The sequence below is a fragment of the Dermochelys coriacea genome, chromosome 12, assembly GCF_009764565.3.
Source record: "Dermochelys coriacea isolate rDerCor1 chromosome 12, rDerCor1.pri.v4, whole genome shotgun sequence".
Lineage (NCBI taxonomy): Eukaryota > Metazoa > Chordata > Testudines > Dermochelyidae > Dermochelys > Dermochelys coriacea.
The window spans coordinates 20,972,270-20,991,813 of record NC_050079.1 but is presented as its reverse complement, the minus strand read 5'-3'; the positions used below and the strand labels follow the sequence as shown (position 1 = coordinate 20,991,813).

At 42.2% G+C, this 19,544-nt stretch overlaps 2 long non-coding RNA genes across 2 annotated transcripts; one reads left to right on the top strand and one right to left on the bottom strand.

The window, feature by feature from the left end:
• On the bottom strand, positions 1-18,135 carry LOC122456278. The gene is made up of 2 exons (XR_006275086.1): positions 16,954-18,135; positions 1-1,763 (listed from the first exon to the last, which is right to left on the bottom strand). It is a non-coding gene; the product is annotated as an uncharacterized LOC122456278 (long non-coding RNA).
• LOC122456277 lies at positions 3,112-9,018 on the top strand. Its single transcript, XR_006275085.1, has 2 exons — positions 3,112-8,187; positions 8,272-9,018. It is a non-coding gene; the product is annotated as an uncharacterized LOC122456277 (long non-coding RNA).
• Positions 18,136-19,544: the final 1,409 nt, after the last annotated feature.

Below are 19,544 nucleotides of genomic sequence, written 5' to 3'. Positions count from 1 at the left end.
TGCATAATAATACCAAAGCAGGAGAGTACAGTTTAATTTGCAGGGTACTTGTAATACAGTTGGCTTCTTCAAAGATTTTTGGATAAATATAATCTTATGAGTTTTCATACAATCTGATATCTGTTTTAGAAATATCACTGTGCACAAGTTTGCCAAGCTGTTGGGCAGAACTGTAAATTGAAGTAGTTGCCTTCATAGCCACAACACTTAAAATGAGACATTGCCAAAGAGGGATAGCAAATGACAATGATTGGATAGTTCATGAGACACACAGCCTTTCACATCAGGATCATCAATTTAAATCCAGCCAAGATCAGTAGTAACTTGAGGGTAATTTGACATCTGATTGTAAAGATGGTCCATATAAAATGAGATGCTGGCTTCAGTTCTTTTGTTCTAACAAAAATGCCTATGACTTCAGCGTGCTTTACGTTTTACGCATGGGAAACTGAGGAACGGGTGGAGTGGCTTGTTGAAGGTCACTCAACGGATCCGTGGCAGAACCCAGGTCCCCTGAGTCCTAATCCAGCATGCTATTCACTAAGCCCCACTGTCTCCTGGAGGCAGGTGTCCTCATGATGGCTCTGATTCAGGACAACACTTAAATCATATTAACTTCGGTTGACTGTTGTCAGGAATCAGAAACTGTTAAAAGCATCCTTGCTGGCAGCTGGAAAAGGTCCATATGTAGACTGGACTACCAACAGGTTCCTCTTTTCCCCCATAGACTTAAGGCGTACTGTTGGGGCAGAGTGTGACTATCTTTAATGGATTACTCTGGGCTCCAGGGCTGTCATTTTGCATCTCACAAATTGAAGTTTCCTAAGCACATCACTTTGTTTTATTATGCATTTCAATAATCTCAACCTGTTCTCCATCTCTCTCTGCTCACAGCACAGTGACAGTAGGGTGGTTTAATAGAGGCTCTGTTGTGATGTCAGAATGTTCAGATGATTGAGTGATCCCAATGGCTGAACACCCCAGGGTGTTGCTTATAACTTAATCACAATAACACACTGGATTGCAGTGAACATAGATGAGTCATTTTTAAATAAGCAGATGACCAAAATCAAAACCTCTTGCAGCGCCAAAAAGAAGTGAGCTGAATTCTCTTCCTTCTCAGCACTATCATCTAGTTCGAAGCACTGATGCAAATAAACTCCTGAAGGCGATGAGACTGCATGGGTGTCACTGTGCCAAAAACCTAATTTGGCATTCAGAGCATATTATTACTTTTGATAGTGCACAAGAAGCAAAGAATGCAGCTCAGATCTCTGCCCAACTGAGTTTCTAGGGTGTGAGAAAAATATCTTTTTACTTGTAAATTGAGAACACTTGATATGGAGAATGGAGCCCTCAATGCCATTTTTACAGAGTCCCTTTTCAAAGTAGCCACACTTAAATGTTTGACCCAATCCACATTAGCAGAACTTCACTGAACATTGCCAGAAGATCCAGTTTCATTCCCTAGTCCTCCGGCCTACAATTCTGCAGCTTGAGTTTGCAACTATATTTGTTGTTTGGTCTTGTCAGAGGATTTGGCTGGGTTCAGAACTCCTCTGCAAACTTGATCATCTGGAGCAAAAGGGCAGTTGTAAGCTAATTTATTAACATCCATCTGTTGCTGTTCTTTGGCACAGAGATGTCTGTCCACCACAGCATCCCTTGTAGAGATTGGAAGCAGTCATGGGCAGGAGATAGCAACTTCTAAAATCCATTCCAGCTGCATAATGTCTGGGCTGAGTGTAAGAGACAGTCGTCACCTAGGAAACAAGGTAAAGCAGTGCCAACAGTTTCAGGAGCAGCTGAAGAAGAGTCACTGTGGGGAGATGGGCATATTTATATAAAGAAACCATCTGCTCCGATGCTGGTTATTAACCTGGTTCATTGTAGCTGTGACAGAATCAAGCTAGATTTTTTTCACAGGCAGATGGTGTATTTTTAGCTAAAATTATCCTCCCCCCCCCATTTTTTTTAAACTTCTGGCTTTAAAGGAGAAAGCAAACATGATGGAAAACTGTAGCAAAGGGAGGAAATATCTTACTTTTTAAAAGGTTGAATTCCAGTGCAGATTAGTAATTGAGACACGCCATCTAGTGGGGGGAAATTGAAGCTTTTCTTAAATCCATGTATATTGTCATATGGACACAGCAATCTCTGGGTTTTGTAGTGCTTTACCTCATGAAACTGGAGTATATCTTATTTTGTTACTATTAATTCATAAAACTCTTTACGAGGCTAGAAATATTAGCCTACCAATGACTTGCATTGACATGTCTGTGCTAAAATTGGTTATTGGTGACCATTAAGAACATAAGAATGGCCATATTAGGTCAGACCAATGGTCCACCTAGCCCAGTATCCTGTCTTCTGACCGTGGCCTATGCCAGGTGCTTCAGAGGGAATGAACAGAACAGGCAATCATCAAGTGATCCATTACCTGTCCACTCCCAGCTTCTGGCAATCAGAAGCTAGGGACATTCGGAGCATGGTGTTGCATCCCTACCCATCCTGGCTACTAAGAAATGTATACGCTATCTATAGAGAGTGGTGAATTTGTGTGGTTTTAGTTGCAATAGGAAAATAAATAAATAGCTGCAGGAAGTCAGTTTTACCATTATAATGACTAATAAACCCAACTGGATTTAGCATACTTGCTAAGTAACAGCCAAATAAATAACTGGACTGATCTAAGCTGCTGCCAATTTACAAAGAATCATTGATCATAAGTAGGTTTGGCAGAATTAGGTTTTTATTTTTTATAACTTTTTGACAGATATCAGTTTATTTTTAACACTTTTATTTTCATCAATGTAAATTTTTCATAGTTGAACAAAATTATGGATTTTGAGCACTTTTGCTGTTTTTATCAATTTAAATGTTCACAGTTATCAGAAATTGGGAGGGGTGTGACAATAATTATCTAATGACAGTAGATGTTGAGATTCAAAAACCATTAAACCACAACTTGTCAGCATCATGTCAAAATAGTCAAAGTAAACATCCTTAAATCAAACTCTTTAAGTTTTCAAGCAGCATTTTTCTTACTTTGCCTATCTGTAAATTTCAATGATCATTAAAGGAAACCTTTTTTTTTCATTGTTTAGCCGTGTTAGTCTGTATTTGCAAAAAAGAAAAGGAGTACTTGTGACACCTTAGAGACTAACAAGCTTATGCTCAAATAAATTTTTGTGAGCTATAGCTCACTTCATCGGATGCATTCCTGACTGACTATGGTTATACCAATCGTGTGTGCCAGCTTCCGTCAGCGTAGGTCATATCTTCACAACTGGTGTTTTTATGCTAAGACATAATCCTTGACAGACTCCCTCCCCTCTGAGTTAACAACTGTTAATGGTTATGGGTTTCAAAGTAACATAGAGAAAGTCAGGATCTGACAAAACTGGAAGTATACACAAACCCTTTAAACCACTGTCCTGGTGCATTGCTGGATCCATCCCTGACAGAGCAGCATGGCAGAAAGCTGTGGGGGGGAGAGAAATGCTTCTGTCTATTGAATGCTGTTTTCCTTACACTCCCTCTACAAAGGCTTCAGGAGCAGCAGTGTTGTATAGGCCCTAACCAGCCCTGCTTACTAAACAGTGGGTGCATGAGAACCTTCCTAAAATAATTTCTAGAGCAGATCTGTTTTAAAAAAATAAATAAATCCAATCTTTTTTTCATTTAAAAATCATCAGAGATGGAGAATCCAACATGACCCTTGGTAAATTGTTCCAATGGTTTTACTCTCACAGTTAAAAATGTACACCTTTATTTGCAGTCTGAATTTGTCTAGCTTCAACTTCTAGCCACTGGTTCTTGTTATACCTTTCTTTGTCAGATTGAAGAACCAGTTATTAAATATGTGTTCCCCATGTAGGCACACTTAGACTGTAACGAAGTCACCCCTTAACCTTCTCTTTGTTAAACTAACAAGATGGAGCTCTATAACTGTGAAGCATGTCTTCTAATCATTCTCATAGCTCTTCTCTGAGCCTTTTCCAATTTATCAACATCCTGCTTGAATGATGGGCATCAGAACTGAACATAGTATTCCAGCAGGAGGCCACAGTAGTGCAAAATACAAAGGTAAAATAATCTCTCTACTCTTTCTCGGGATTCCCCAATTTATGCATCCCAGGATCGCACTTGCTCTTTTGGCCAAGCGTCACACTTGGAGCTCATGTTCAGCTGATTATCCACCACTTTTTCAAACTCACTTTCAGGATGGGGAACTCTATCCTGGGAAGGAGTATCTTTGTTCCCAGCTATATACATTTACCTCGACCCCATATTAAAATACATATTGTTTCCCAGTTTTCTAGTGATCTAGATCTCTGTAGTGTGTTAAGCGTCCACCCACCCCCACGTGTTTGAAAAAAACAGGAACAATCATTTTTTCTTTTCCCAGGCTGCAGGATAAATATCTGTATTCGTTTATAGGGTGGTTGGTGTGCTGGCTTGCTCGTCCGTGTATGTATTAGAAGTCATGGAAGGACACCAAATTCTTAATTTTTTTGGTGCAAATTCCCCCAGGAGAAGTGTATGCATCTCTCTAGCCAAGCTTGAGCCCCATAGCATGGGAAGCAATCTCTTGGTAGTGTGCAGAGGGAAGATGGATTTTTTTTCTTTTTTACAGCATGTCCCTTTGGGCATCAGTACTGTGAAGTAATCTGAGGGTACATGCCCTTGATAATCAGGAATGTTACAGAGGAGGCAGGTTTTTCAAAGGATTTGTTTGTTTTCCTATGAGCATCACCTCAGCCTTGATTCAGTGTTAACCAACGGCTCTTCTTTCAGGGGCTGATTTTAGCTAGGCACTGAGAGAGCTGGGAGATGGGGCTGCTTATATTTGACATAAAGGAGAGAGAGAGCAGGGTGTTAAGCTGTGTACTGCTGGCATTTCAGCCTGTGTTGTCTCACCAGCTGTCCCAATAACTCTCATATGACTGTTGAATAGTAACCTGGGGAGAGAACTGAGCCTCCTGGGGCTACCCAGATATGGGCTTTGGAGGAACACTTCCCTAGAATGACCCTCCCAGTGACTTATTTTTCAAAAGCATCCCAGAGAAATGCAAACTCTGCAAATGCAAAAACATCCCAGAGCAATGCACACAGACACACATGGTGACAAATCATTCCCTCTAATTATGATGCTTACAAGTAGCTCAGATTTTGCCTTGGCAGGACTGTGTTTTCAGTGAGAATTGAGCACACTCAACCACTGATACCTAAAAATCCCAAACTGTGTAAAGTCCCTGGGGGGTATTGTAAAAATATATAGTCTGGAATATCGGATTCCTAAGACAAAAATGCAGCTTTTCAATTCTTATCCCCATTTTATAGATGGAAAGTAGGTCTCAAAGTTACACTGGGAAAGAACTGGGATTTGAACCCAGGAATCCTGGTCCTGTACTCTAACCAGCAGACGCATTCCCTTCACAAGCAGTAAGGTATGGGTGCTCATAGGACAGTGTGATATGGAAATACCTGCCTGCTGTTAGTCACATCACCATTCATCACCACTGCTATGTAAGTATGGAAAAACCTCAGAGTCTCAAAGAGATGAGAGGCAAATGGCTGATTGATTTCACTTTGAACACTTCTGTTTCTTTCTCCCATACCATGTACAAACAGCTCAGTGTGGCTTTGCTGCTGAAAAACATCTGCAGAACTGCATTTATTATCTCCTTCTCCAGATGTTGCACACGTAGGAATTTTTGCTGCCACAGTGGGGCGCTGTCCTCCTATGCTGTTCTATCTATTGTAGTGACTGCATGATGAGACCTAATGGAAGAATTTCCTGGAAGTTATGGCTAGCTCATTTTTGCCCCCATCCAGCTTGTATTGCCGATTCCTCCCTGTTTGAACAGCTGAGCAATTTGGAAGAATCTTTTGTAATTGTTTTGGGGTAAAGTTTTGAAGATAGCTAATTGATCTGATGTAGCAATACTTTGCTGTGTGACCTTGGATGAGTGATTTAAATTCCTCATTCCATTTCCTTATTTGTAAAATGGGGATGATAACATTGACCTGCTTTGCAGAGGGTTGCAACTGTGATGTTGTGAAGGCCAAAAGTATAACTGGATTCAAAAAGGAATTAGATAAATTCATGGAGGATAGGTCCATTAGTGGCTATTATTCAGGGTGGTCAGGAACACAACCCCATGCTGTGGGTGTCCCTAAACCTCCAACTGCAAAAATGAGACTGGATGACATGGGATGGATCACTCAGTAAATTGCCCTGATCTTTTCATTTTGTCCGCAGACAGGATACTGAGCTAAATGGACCATTGATCTGACCCAATATGGCCTTCTAATATTCTTATTGTTAATTATTCAGTGCTGGCTATAAAGTGCCTGGAGGTCCTGGTTTGGAAGGAGCTATTGAAGGGTACAGTGTTATCACTTTACTATTAATATTAGATTATTTCCCAGATTTTTTTTTAAATGATTCCACTGTTACAATCTGTGATTATTAGCACTCTGATTGCTTTACCCTTTAGGAGACTGGCAAATACTTAGAGGATCTGACTTTTAGTGGGGTCTTACCCTGGCGCTAACGTGCAGTTTTACATGTGTGCACACTAACACGCTGGGCAGTTGCAATCTTTACATTCTGTTGTTTTCCTTTCATAGCTTCTCTTAGGAGAGAACACGCCCATGGCGAAGGACTCTAAAAATCGGGCCAGCTCCTCTCTTGGCAGAAGGACACAGTGTAGTGCAAGCAGTGCCAAGCTATTAACCCCACTCTCAGCTGACACTTACTTGGCAGATGATGCAGTGACTGGATGAATGTTTTAAACACACACGTGCTCTTGAGACCAGTTCCTGTGGGCCTTGTCTGCACTAGAAAATTAGTATTCCTGTTCTAGCAATTGCCATCAGTTCTGCAAGGGCACTAGTGCAGCGTTTCTCAAATGTGGCCAACAGTGGATTTTTGTGTGGCGACAGCAGCCTCCAAAGCATGAGTGGAGATTGGAGAAGCATGGAGGGCATTGTTGATAGTGGGGAGCACAATTTAAAGGTTCATCCGCCCCTGAATGGCTTGAGTCACAGCCCCCCCTCCCCTTTACCCTCTGTCTACCCTCCTGGGAAGTGCCCAGCTGTTGCTCCTGAATCACTGTTACCAAGGGAAGTGAGATGTACCACCTTTTGTGTTTGCACTGGCGCTGCCAGCAGGGATTGGTGCCCTGCACCATGCAGCCTCCTCGTGGGGTCCAGACAGCACCTCTGGAGACACTTGGGGCCAGTGTGCACAGCACCGGAAATGGCTCATCAGTGGAGGTGGCTGTGGCGTTAGGTCACTTGGGCACCCCTCTGGGCAGCTCCCCTGCTCCCACCCAGCTGGGACATGGGGAATCTGGGACTCTACAGGCAGCCAGTGAGTTCCCGACCCACGTTCCCCAGGGCAGGCTCTCACTGAAGAGCCATGGGAGGTAGGGGCAGAGACAGGTTGGCCCTTGGACATGTCTGTCTATTTGTGTTTCCTAAAGTTAATTATTTTAGGAAAAATTGTAGGAGCAGCCACCAGCAAGAGTTGGTGGCCACACTCTGAGACCACCAAATATTTTGTTGTGAGAACCCCTGTGCTAGTTGTAGCAATGGAATCATTATTGCTTTGAATAGGTTGTCCTGACAGAGCAGTGGTAACCCCTGAGCTCTGTCTACACTAACAGCTTAGCACCAGTGCAGCTGTCCCATTGCTGGCTGCTGTTGTAATAATGATTTTTTTTTTTCTCCCCTGCGGTAGATGCACTAGCTGGCTGGGAAGACTGACACTGCTTGATAATAAAGTAGAATGCAGATTTGGGGTATAGCTCAAGTCTAATTTAACAACAGACTTTCAGCTTGATGATTTTTTTTAAACTAATGTCTTTGCATTGCAGTGAACTAAAGTTATTAGCCTTTAATTACAATAGGAGATTTCTTCTTTACCTTTTTAGAGATCACAGAAATCCAATGCATTTCTCAAGCTGTGAGCCAGAAATCAAACATTCATCACATAATTGCAGTAACAATGTGCTAATACTTCATTAAATATGATTTATGAATTCTACAAGAGCATAATAGGAAAATACATGAATTCCATTCCAAAGTTGGCAAAAATTCCAACATTCCAGTTTAATTTAATGGCTCAAAGATTTCACCAGAACCATGCTGCTCTATGTGAAGAGTTTAACAAAGGTTAAAAAAAGTCTCAAAATTTGGTGAAAACATATTTACCTTGTATTTGAATATTAATGAACAGTGTGGTTTCCATTTCAACAGGGATCTCTCTTCACATTTTGGGCATCATCAAGGGAGATAGGATTGCCTAAGGCACAGGTATTGGACTTGAAAGACCTGGGTTCAATTCCTGCCTCTGTTATAGTTTGCCAAGTGACTTCCCTTCTTTGTGTACTTTGCTTTAGTTTCTCCATCTGTGAAATGGGGATTATGCTCCTGACCTCTGGAAGGCACTTTCAAATCTGCTGATGAAGATTGCTACGCAAGAACTTCTTGTTCTTCTTTTGCTATTTGCCTCCCTCCACTTCTACAATCAAGATGTCAAGACATAGAAGAATATTGTAAATGTTAGCGTAGGTTCATACTAGTAAGAGGGGTAAAAAATTATTAGACAATGAGTCCAGATACTTGCAAAGGCTGGTTATTGTTTCCTGAGAGATTATATCCAATCTTAAACTGATATTGTACTTGATCTAAGCTAGTATGGGGCCCTCTATACTTAGGCCTCAAGGAATCTATATAATGGAATTTGAACATTTTTAGGTTCTTTCAGTTAACCTTTTTTTCTCCATAGTCTGTGTGAAAGAGGTAAAAAGTGCAACCATTATCTTAAGTTAATGAGGTTTTTCTGAATACGCATATGTCAGATACTCCCCTCCTGTATAGTTTTGATGACAGCATACCATGACTTGCTATTGTATGAAATATGAAATGATGGGAGTGAATAATCATTGTAATTCTGGCTCAAAACTGATGTAATAAAATGTCCTTAAGGGATTTATATTTTTATCTCAGCTGTAGTGTATTTCACACAGAAGTTCCATGGCTTGAAAAGTTATGGCAAATTAATCATGCAAATTGGACTGAGTCAACCCGATGAACACTTATAGGTTTAAAAAACAAGGATATTGAAGGTGACCTTTGCTGCAGCTGGCCAATAAGGGCACCTGGCTCACAATCCTGATACTGCTTCCCTCAGATGACAACATTTTTTAAGAGCTGAAGTTTTGCCAGTCTTATGCTATAGAGCTCACAGAGAGGAGTGTGGATTCCGTTTAAAGGATATCTTCAGAAAAGCAGCACTGTAGGTAATTTTCCCTTACAGGTGTTTGTATGTTCAGCTGAGTTTTCGTTTTCACCCAGCTGAAAATGCCAAAGGCCAATGTATATTTACATTTTATTACCCTCAATCCAGCTTGCAACTTTTGTTTGATCCTCCTGCATGGATAGGGCAGCCCCTGCCTTCTAGGGCAAAAATTGGGGATTGGTCCTGCTTTGAGCAGGGGGTGGGACTAGATGATCTCCTGAGGTCCCTTCCAATCCTGATATTCTATGATTCTACCACGGGCCCAACTTTTAACTCATGTCCACCACTGTTCTAGCCAACTTCTCCCTTCGTCTAAACATTCTATCCTAAGGCCAAAATTTAGGAGTCTCTCCCAAACGTCCTTCCTCACCATTACAACTATCTATCAGTCCTTCAGCCCCATATAATCTAGTCCTTCAAGTTATAAAAAGACACAACCTTGATCTTCCTAGCATGAATGAGAGACTTGCTAGGCTGGCTTAAGAGAATCCAGCAATTTCTTACATGCACTCAGGACTAGTTCAGGTAGGCAAACTGCCATGAATCACCTTTCCAAAGTCCTCTCTAGCTTCCCACTCCAATCTTGTCTGTTCATTAAACATTGTGTTCAGTAGGGGCCTGATTCTCTGTAGCCCTGCAACCTTGTGTAGTCAGGTCAGTGCAAAGTGGGTATAAAATATTTCCCATCTGCTCTGATAATATTGTACATCCCCTTTGCACTGGTGTCAATGACTGCTCAATGAGCGGGATAGTGGAGGATTGGGCCCTTCAGTGACCTGTTTTGGCTGGGTCCCATTGGTAGTCCCATAAAAGAAGTTTGCTTTCTTGTTCTTTAGCTTGAGACCATTAAGTCTGGGAAGCTTGTGCCATAACTGTGGTGATCATCCTTCCACTGCATAGCAGCTGTTTGCATAGTTGAGGTTTTTTTCCCCTTCTGAAGTTTGGCTCTGTGGGAGCCTGTGGTGCTGCTGAGCCTAATCTCGGTTCAGGCCTTTCATGTCCACAGCCCGGGCCCTAAGGAACTCTGCATGTTGCCAATGGCTGTGGCACATTTTCCTGAAGTAAGGGGTGAAGATTAGACTATTTGTTCTAATCCTACTACTAGGTAGTAACCAGGATAATGGGTACTTTTGTACTGCCTTCCATCTTCAAAGTGTTGTACAGATATTAGCTAATTAATCCTCAAGCAGCCCTGTGAGGAGGGTAAGTACGTGTTTCTATTATGCATAATTTCAGCTTTGTTTTGGAAATAAAATCAGACTGGACCTTTACATAGAAATCAGGGAATGAATTAACCTATTGGGGGCTGCCTATGTTCATCATACCAGGGCAACTGAACCAACTGTCACGGGGTTTTTTTGGTTAATTTTGGCATGTCTTTATAAACCTCAGGTATTATGTGAAACAGCACAGAGTAAATTTAGCATTCCTAGTGTCTTCCAGGTTTTTATGACAGCCAGCTTCTGTGTTCATATTCTTTTCCTCCCACTCCCATCCTAACAGTTATATAGCACCATTTACCAGGCTCAGATCTAACTACAGCTATGACTCAAAGCATCCAGATAGGGTGTCAGTGGAGAGGGTTGAACCACTGACCTTTGGATCTAAAACTATGAACCTCTAGTGCCTGAGCTAAACAACCTGGGTTCCAGAGTTCGAACACTACAGCAGACTCATAAACCTCTGTACAGGTAAACTGACACTTTAGGGAGGTATAGGAACACTTTGTTTTGACTGCATGACTTCAAACCTTTTCAGCCCAGACAAGCCTCCTTATCCCTGAAACTACATTCTCCACAATCTTTCCTTCCTCTTCTGGGAAGACGGGCATACATGTCAGACACATACTAGCATACATATCTCTTCTGTGGTGTTAATATTCCAGCACATCCACTACTGTATGTAAAATGTGACACACCCTGTCCAAAACAATCAAACTACACAAACATTGCAACACATTTGATGTTATGGGAAATGTCTTTCCTGTAAGAAAGGAAAACCCACCCATTGCTTTTGTGCCTGCTCTTCCTCCCTGAAAGTTTTCCATTGTACAAGCGTGTAATTAAATAAATGATAGGAAAAATTGACCTCACTATGTCAGTCATCTGAGACCTCTTATATAAATGTCCTCCAGCTGGATCTCAGAGTCAGTGTACAAATAAGAATTACATTCAACACCATTATGGCTTGTTTTAAGTAGACAAGTCCTTTACCCTAATGTTTCCATGCTATCTGAATCCAAATAATTTAGTTGTGACTACAAAGCTCATATGACTGTCTCAAGCCCAGATACAATGAACATTACATTGAGAGGCTATCATTGTATTACTCTTTGCTTAGGCAAATCAAAGGAGAGGTTTGTCTTAAAGTGAGATGCTCCCTGGGTCATGTGATCGTTGGTATGTTCTTTGTATTTCCTTTGAGTAAATCAGCATCTTTAAATCTTTTCACAATGTATGAGATTTAAGTACTGATATCTACAGTTACCTAAATATCTGCTTTTACCAAACTATGCTTGTTACCTCTCCATGAATGGACAGCGCTAGTGAACCCTCAGATCACACAAATGTTTACAATGCAAGAGTCATTCAGTTTTAAGGTAGATGTGTTCCGCCATTCACACAGTTCTTTAGAAAGGTACAGATATTCCACACTCCAGCATAAATGGAAAGAGTTGTGGATGCCCAGCTCCAGGAAAATACAGCCTTTAAAAACTAGAGGCAGAGAGATTTGGGGTGGTAGTGGGGGAGAAAGGGAAAGTTCAAATATTGCAGGAGGGAGAAACAGCCTGACAGGACTACAGTCAAGGTTTCCAGAAGAGACTATTGATTTTGAGTGTCCTGATTTTAGGCTCCCAATTTGAGAAACTTTAAATGGGCTTGATTTTCAGAAAGAGTTAACCTGTCTGAAAATCAACCCCTTGAATGTGTCTGGAGTTGGACACCTAAAATTATGAATTACCTTTGAAAATCTTGGCCTCCTATTTAAGTCCTAGAATGGAATATAGAACTCAGCAATGGATCTGAGAAGGGAGCTCTTCTGTGTTTAATATTCAGGGTGTGAGTATCACTAAAGTTTTATAAAATTACTGGGGTATGATGGTATGTTTCTTTAAGATTTTGGGCTGAAACAAGAATAGCAGTTTTGTCTGAAGACATAACAGGAGTGACTATGCCTGTTTTATCCTGTTTCTCTTTTATAGAGGTAAGGAACAGGATGGGACAGCAATGAGACCCAGTGTGCTAAGATAAGGCAATAGAAGGTAGTAGATTTTTAAGCAGGGCTAGGCCATTTTCTATTTCCTCATTAGCATTACACAAATGGCAGGAAAAAATGAAGCCCCCTGCTCTCTGAAGCAGCCACTACTAAGCATTGCTGTTGGGTTTTTCACTTTATTGACACATTGTACCAAGATGGAGTAAAAATCAAAGTAAACCAAAGCTATGATGTTGTTCCACTGGGAACGGCTTTTTTTAATGGCTGTTACTACAGTTTTATATGAACATCATTGACATCACAGATTACACTTCAAATAGTAGATGAGTGGATAAAGCAGGCCAGCTTTAATCAGGCACCACCCTTGATAAATACTTATACTTTTTGCATTCAGATTGTAACGCCTCATATAGACCCTGGGCCTGCAATTTGACCTATGCCGGTGGACTCCTGCTCTGTCCGAAGTCTTGATGACACTGCATCTCCGTACCTCCATTGTAAAGCTAGCGTTGTGGCTGCATGATTGCTCCCAGTCTTATGACCCACCGCCAGAGTAGCACTGTGGGAATTTTCTCCAGAAAAAGGCCTTCTACAGATAAGGCCACACATGATAAAGGCTTCCTTTGCTGCCTACTTGCCCCGGGGGGGGGGATGTTCTACTTAAATCCATTGTTTTGAACTGGCTATAAACTTACGTGCCATTGGAGTGGTGTGACCTTAGAGACTGTCTGGGCTATCTGGAATTTGCTGCAGAATGACTGATTATTCAGAATGGCTATATCTGGGGTATTTATTGTTCCAGCATGATCCTGGGCCTGCCAGCCTGCATCTATGGCAGAAAAGTCTGTCACTTCCAAAAAAGAAAAGGAGTACGTGTGGCACCTTAGAGACTAACAAATTTATTTGAGCATAAGCTTTCGTGAGCTACAGCTCACTTCATCGGATGCATCTGTAGCTCACGAAAGCTTATGCTGAAATAAATTTGTTAGTCTCTAAGGTGACACAAGTACTCCTTTTCTTTTTTGCAAATACAGACTAACACGGCTGCTACTCTGAAACCTGTCACTTCCACTGGCACTGCTGCAGCCAAGTCAGTGCAAACTACAGCATGCTGCTTCTGCCCACAGCACTCGCTGCGTAAGTTTCACAATTCCTGCTACAGCTCCCTGGAGCAGTATTTAATGCCTGTAGTATATTGTGTATGTTGCACACGTTTGTATTTTGTTTTTTCTGGATGCATCACATAATACTGCACAATAAAGGGCTTTGCACTAAAAAAATACTATAGAGGCCAATTACCAGCTGCTCGAGCTGCTACCAGACTGACATGGCACCAGGGGATGCAGGTTTTGTCATGAGCACCACCATCTTAGTGTGCTGGTGCTCAAAGAGTTAAGGAGCTTGATTTCATTGCTTCAGTCCATTTATTTATGTGGCAAGCTTGGAACAGAACCCAGATCTAACACCCAATCCAATACTTTACCACAAGATCAAAATCTTCAGCTACTACTGGAAGATATAGTATAAGAAAGTATAAGAAAAATACATAAGCGCATTTGTTCTACCTTGGATGTAACTCTTCTGATAACAGCGATGTGAGTAGTTCTTTCTTGTTACACTGTCAGGAAAAAGAGAGGCCTGCCCACCCCGAGCTAACATTTTCCTTTTTCAAAGCCTGTTTGTGTAAGTGGTCACACCAAAACATTTTGAAATAGTTTTTTCTGGGTAAAAATATAAAAGCAAAACATGTGGTGTGATGAAATAATTATAATAACAGGAGTTAAAATACATTTAGTTAAGAGAAAAAAAGGATTTCGCTGCTTTGGAGGATGTGTGCTTTTGATCCTCCCCTGGGGTGAGTTACAAAGTGATCTTTGGCAGTGGGGTGAAGCCTAGTGCTGAATAATTAGTATACTGCACAGTGTGCAGTTTATTCATGAGTTTAAGAGAAGGCACTACATTGGAATAGTCTTTGAAAGAACAAAAGTCTGATGTTTGGTCATTTTTGCCCTCCCCTATAAATTAGTATTGGATGGAAAACCTTAGTATTCTTAAGAAAGAGGAACATAATTCATTTTGACTAAAATTTGGAAAGTAAAGACAAGTTCTTTGAACTTGTGGAAGTGGTGCACTTTGGCAACCTCGCTAGGACAACCTGCTCACAAGGGTTAACTATTTCCATATTGCAAGAGCAGCTGAACACCCACTTACTGCTGAGTTTAATGGGCCTATGGCTGCTCATTGTTATTCAAGCAGTTTCTACTGGAGACCTTATTTTTAGAGTCCTGGGACATTCTTTTTATAATTCTTCATTTTACTTTATGGGAATTTGTTTTGTCCTGCCCGCTGGGGGGTGGAAGCCCTTGGGTGTGGGGGTTGCAGACCTTGCTTAATTTGTAATGAAAGTGGTGCTAGGACTCAAGCAATGATTTACTTTTATAACTGATGTGGCAAGCCCAGAGGTGCTGAGGCTAGGAACTGCCAAGCCTACAAGTGCCAGGGCTCAGTCCTGGCACAAAGTAAGTATTGGTTGTGGAGCAAGCCTGTCCTGCACTTGCCCCACAGCTGCAGCTTTTGTCCTGTGGAGCTTGGCTGCCTGCTCTGGGCACTGTGACCTGGTGCATAGGGGAGCAGTGCTGGCTCAGGGTTGGCCCAGCCACCCCTCCATCGTGCTGGGAGCAGGACCCGGCTCTGGGGCATACATTTTTTGTTGTTTTGCATTAGTAAAAAACACAGAGCACTATTTATGTCCCTTAACGTCCTGTCCTAAGGTGTTGCATGCTGTTACTCTTGATTCCCTGTGAAAGAAATGGCAGTTTCTGCAGGGAGGAAAACAAAAACACGCAGCATACAAACCAGAGAGACTTTCCTTTTCATGCTACTCTACTTGCAGTGTGATCTCAGTGATATCACCAAGCTGTGTGCATAACAAGAGCATATTTGACCATGCTACTTGTACTCAAAGTGGTTCAGTGGCAGTGTGAAGGTAGGAGCTCTTGGGAGATCTCCAGGTAACTCAGTTCCTACTGCTTTGGTATAATCTGACTGGCTGCAGCCTTGCTTAATTCTTTCCACACCCATCCTAAATCTGAAACCTGCAGCCGGTGATTGGGCTTAAGTAAACACACCACCTCTTGTTGAGCCGGCTGCTGCGGTGGTTTTGGGGAATTACTGTGCTTTTACCAGTGGGTTGGTTGGGCTGGGTGCTGCAGAATTAATAGTATGTACGGATCAGAGCATCTGCTGCTGAAAGGATGGCCTCTTGCTTATGGACAAAATATTCCCCAGTGCTAATAAGCCCTTCTGAAGGCTGCTCTATCTTGCACCAGCTGCCAGTAGGAGCCAGGGATTGCTGGGTTACCCAGCTGCTGTGGGAGGAGAGGAGGGTCTAGCATGGATTTGCCACCTGAGCCCCCCACCTGCCTAGGAAGTCCTTGCAAGGTCAGCTAAGCTGGCTTTAGGGAAGGTTTCTGTTGATGAGGTGCGCAAAGCTGCTCTAATTCAGTGGAGCATCTGCCTCACGCAGCTGAGACATTTCTTCCATCTGAAACCAAGCTGCTAAGGATAGCGGCTTTTACAGTCAGCACCAGCAATACCTAAACATGAAATGATGATTTGCACTGTTCCCTTAAATAGTATTCCAAGCAGGCTGTTTATGTTAGGAAATGTTGCCCTAGTCATCCACCTCAGAAAGCCCCACCCAGTGCAGTGCAAGCAAGTCCTCTGTATCTTTGCTGAGGAAAGCCCCAGGCATTGAATAGCTGGGGTGCTGCAGGACAATTATGAGGCAGGAGTTAGCACAGAGCCACTCTAGATCATGAGCAGAATATTATTTTTACAGTAACAGGCACTGAGGAATAATACGTATTCAGCACTCAGATCCCACTTGCAGAGGAATTCCCTGTGGGTTCATGTACAAAATATACAAGATCTGGTGAATATGAGAGCAAATTTGGCTTTAGCAAGTTTGTTCTTCTTTACATAGTAAAAAAAAAAACAAAAAAGTTAGACCAAGGAGTCAGACAAGCAGAACCAATATTTTTAGGATGAGCCTCCTTAAGGCTCAGTAAAGATTGGCCCTCCGTGCTATAGTTGCCTTCTCTGTTCCTTGGATTTTTTTTTTTTTAAATCCCCCATTAAATGAAAGATGGGCTCTTTGCTGCTGCAGAGCCTATGTCTGAGTGGCAGCCAGATTTCCAGCTTGGCTACTCAAATACCCATTCTCCAGCGTTGATCTTACTAGGGTGCCCTCACATGCTTGTAAGCTGCCTCCGGTCCACAGTATGATCACTATGGCACACAGTGGGTGTTGTCCAGGCAGTACCCTCTAGAATCTAGAAGCCTAGTACGTCTTTAATGTACTGCAGCTCTCTAGAGCCTTTCATTCCACCTTACTCACGACTCAGATCGGTCACTCTTACCTTTCATTCTGTTGCCCTTGTAGCAGACTGCTACAGTAGTAGTTTTGTTCACTTCATTATATTGCTGGTGACTTAGGAGAGCTGAAGCTGTGGTTTTCAACATTCCATGAATTTTAGCTCTGTTTTCCTGTCATTTTGTTTGGAAAGCCTCCAACACATTCAGTAGGTCACATGCCCCAGAGCTTACATGTCTTTGCATTGCTCAACAAATGGAATGTGTCTCTTCGCTCTCAAAAGCTTCAGGGACACCCCTTACACTGCTGCACAAAAAAGAAAGGTTACCCCCTCCATGTCGACCAGAAAAGCAGCTCATTCTCATGCCTTGGAGTCTCTTTAAATGAGTGCCAAAAAATGTCTCTCAATGGCTGGATGCCAGTCAGTCACTCAGTCTCCACTTCACATGGCTTGTCACCCCCCTTGCTCCAGGGTCCATTGAAACAGGCATAAACTTCTCAGAGTGCCCAGACTTTACTTCCTGGCCCTGGTACCTTCCCTGGCGTGCCAACCCTTCCATCTGCAGCTCTCCTATAGCTTGTCTTTCTGGTCTTACAGCTCTTGCACCCACTTTAGTCCAGGTGTAGTCAGCTGGCTCTAGTCCTCCCTGCTTTAGCTCGTAGTTTGTGTGCGGATCTGGCTGTCACCATTGCAACATCATGTACACCTTGCAGTGTTCTTCTGAAAGCACTGCAGTGGGTCAGCTGCCTAGCTCAACATCTGGCAACACTTCCCCAAAACTGCTGCAAACTGTGGCATTTGCACTGGAGTTGGATGGCCAGGTAACCCCCTCAACAAGAGGGGTTTCATTGCATAACAGCTACCAGTGAGTGCTGCAGGAAGATCTCCCCCAAAAAACAAACCTTGATACTTTCTCCCTCAAGGTCAGTATTTGTGATTAACATAGGCCCTAGTTATGTTCAGTTGTCATGCAATTAACACACAAAACCTGCACACTGCCACTCGTCCCTCTTTAAAATTCTGTAATCAAGCCAGCAGTAGGATTTGTTTAATTCCAAAACAGGAAGTAGTTTCTAAATGGAGCAAACATAAGATCAAGCCAAAACAAAAATGAACAAAAAGCTAGTCATGTGAAAAATACAGGTGATATTATATTAGTGCAAACCCTGCTCTAAAGCCTGTGTGTTCAGAGGGCTGAGAGCCAGGAATCCCCAGGCTCTGAACACCCTCCCTTTCTGTGGTCTTAGCTAAGTCACAACTAGCTGGTCAGACAATTAAAAGAAACAAGAGTTTTCTGAAATTTCCTGCCCAGCAATGGTTGCAATCCTCTCTGCTTGTAATACTTACCCAAATAAGTGTGTTGCCAGGGCTACTCAGCCTTTCTCTGAACAGTCTCCTCCTTGCTGCCAGTAGTTTAGATCCACGGCTGGTAGTGATCACGAGAGACCCATTGTGAGCATGGCTCCAGGTGTTCTGTGCACTGTGTATCTGAAACTCCTGTCTACGCTAACGTGCCTACCAATGGTGCTGAATCGGCGTTAGCAGCAGTGAGAAATTTTATAGAAAAAAGCCAAAAAAGGCCTAGTGTAGCTAAGCACTCGTAGCACATGTAGCACTGAATTTCCACAGAGCTCTCAAATGTAAAGTATATTTCAACCCCAGTATCTTGTTTAGATTCACAGAAATATTAGTGACTGAGACACTAAATCATCAGCCCTTTCCTTAGTGTCTTACAGTTTATTTTTTGCCCACTAACTTTTATTCTCACCAGCCTCGGGGAGGAGAGCGGGGAGGGCAGAATAGGTGGGTTGTTTCAGCATTCCTGGAAAGGGCATGCACTGAAGTACACATTTTACAAGCAGTCTGGGTTCTATGTCAGTTTGTTGCCGCAGTTTAGAGAGGGAACTTTTCTGAATCAAAGACATCTGTTAAGTATAAGCCCCTTTCATTACAGACTAAATCAGTCAATAAAGTGATTAGGTCCCATTAACTGCAGCACATGTCTATGCATGGGAGGGAAAGCTGATCTCAGAAGGGGAAAAAAATTAAAAACTGGAATCTCTTTCTGGAGTCAGTTATTAAGGACTCAGCTGAAAGCACAGAGTTTTGCCTGACCAGGGCATACATCAGGCCTTATATTAGGGAAGTTTGGGGCTTCTGTTCTGGGCTTTTGTATTTGATATATGTAATTAACTACTTATTTTTGTTAAAGTCATATTTTGTTTGCGATTTTGTTTGTTTGTATAGTCACTTGTGGGAGGGAGGCTTTATAAATGCACGTGCCACTGTTCACAATTATGAACTAGAATTTGAAGAGGGATGGAAAAAAAATAGGACTCAATGTTCTTTATTACTCTAAAAACCAGAAACATGCGTTTTGATCATGAGGTTTGTTGGCCTTTTCTGCACCATCTCCTCCCCCGCAGAAAGTACCACTTCAATTACTGCAAGGGACAGCAAGAGTCTTGGGGAAACAGTCTGCTGAGAAAGAATGAAATAAACAGAAAGGAAGCCGCAGACTTGGATATTTTTCAGTAATATTCACTTTCAAGTAGTAAATAGAAAACCCGGATGTTCAGTTCATGACTGAAGAACTGCTGCTGAATTCACATTTGATCAAAGCATATGACCCAGTG